Here is a 1,951-nt window from a genome sequence, read left to right as displayed (position 1 = left end):
ACCAGGCTCCAATCTGATTTGGCAGAGTTTCTACAGCTGGATGTCCTTCCTAACGCCAACCACTCCGAGAGTGTAGTGGGTGTTTTACGTGCCACTGGCACGAGGGCCAGTCCATCAGCACTGGCAATGATCTTGCTTGAATGTCTTTTTACGTGCCACTGGCACTTGTGCCAGGAAGGCGATGAACGATCTTGCTCGAATATCTTTTCACCTGTCATTGGCACATGTGCCAGGAAGGCGACAAACGATCTTGCATGAATGTCTTTTCACGTGCCACTGGCACAAGTGCTAGGAAGGCAACATTGGTAACGATCACACTGGTGCTATTTACGTGTCACACTGGTACAGGTGCCATCTCGATTTCGCTTGCACCAACAGGTCTTCACAAGCCGAGTCTAGTGTTCCTACAAATTTGGTTTGATTCTGATTTCACTTGCCTCACCATGTCTTCGCAAGCGGTGTTTAGTGTCCAATGAAGGAATGTTACGCGTAAATGGGATGACTACATCCCTGGCAGAGGCCTTGGATTTTTGGTCTCACTTGGCTTGCCGGGTCTTCTCACGCACAGCATATTTCCAAAGGTCACGGTCACAAGTCATTGCCTCGGTGAGGCCCAATGTTCGGAGGTCGTGCTTCACCACCATATCCCAGGTCTTCCTAGGCCTGCCTCTTCCACGGGTTCCCTCAACCGCTAGGGTGTGGTACTTTTTCACACAGCTATCCTCATCCATTCTCACCACATGTCCATACCAGTGCAATCGTCTCTCTTGCACACTACAACTGATGCTTCTTAGGTCCAACTTTTCTCTCAAGGTACTTACACTCTGTCGAGTATGGACACTGACATTACACATCCATCGGAGCATACTGGCTTCGTTCCTTGCAAGCTTACACATATCCTTAGCAGTCACAGCCCATGTTTCACTGCCATGTAGCATGGCTGTTCGTACACATGTGTCATACAGTCTGCCTTTCTGTATATTTTTAAAATCATTTTTATAATTTATGTACACTTATTTTATTTTTATATATTTAAGCTTTTATAAACTCTCCCACACTCTTAGGAGTACCTGTCTTTTAACTTTTTTTTTTTTTTTTTTTTTTGCAGGATAGGAACATAGTGACAGGTATTTGCTGGTACTGCCTTTTTTTCTGTGTAAGGAGGTTTTTATAAGGGTTCCGTCAATTGCATTTCTGAACTGCAACGCATGAATCATCTGGGGGTCTCAATCTTCTGCCATTCTTTGAAGTTTTTTTGCAATTTTTGCTAGACTTGAGTGATGTTCTATTGACAGGATGACTTCTTTCTCACTTGCTGACTGTCATCTCTGTCAGATCTTCATGTTAATGGATTTGAGTGAGCCTTGATCAGGTTATTAATGTCTTTGGTAGTCATATTGGTGAAGCAATATCCTCCTAGCAATTTTGCCAGCTTCACTACCTTATCCCCTGCAGAGTGGTGAATTTCATCAGGAGAGAATCCTTTATAGTCGTAGACTGCTTCTGGCCACAATTTCTTTCAGCTGGCAATTCAAAGTTTCATTCATTTCCTTTATGGCCTTCTGAATATTTTGGAGACATGTTGCATTGGTGTAACCATGCCGGTACTCCTTCAGTGAGAAGTTATAATCCAAGTCCATTGCCTCGACTGGGTGTTGCAGGGAGTTTCGCATATAGAGTGTATTAAAAGCATGAATAGCACCTTGATCCATGAGTTGGATCAGTGATGTTGTGTTCAGCAGTAAGAATTCAATTTGTAAACCCTCATACAACAGGTCGAGTGCATGACCTCCAGCATTGTCCATTAAGAGAAGCACTTTGAATTCCAGTCCTTTTTTGGCAAGAAAAACCTTGACTTCGGGGGTGAAACCAATCCAATGTCAGTGGTTTCATTATCCATACCTTCTGCTTGTGCATCCAATGCACTGACAGCAGGTTCTTATTTTTGTTT

The sequence above is a fragment of the Octopus bimaculoides genome, chromosome 16, assembly GCF_001194135.2.
Source record: "Octopus bimaculoides isolate UCB-OBI-ISO-001 chromosome 16, ASM119413v2, whole genome shotgun sequence".
Classification (NCBI taxonomy): Eukaryota; Metazoa; Mollusca; class Cephalopoda; order Octopoda; family Octopodidae; genus Octopus; species Octopus bimaculoides.
Note: the sequence above shows the minus strand (reverse complement) of the source record.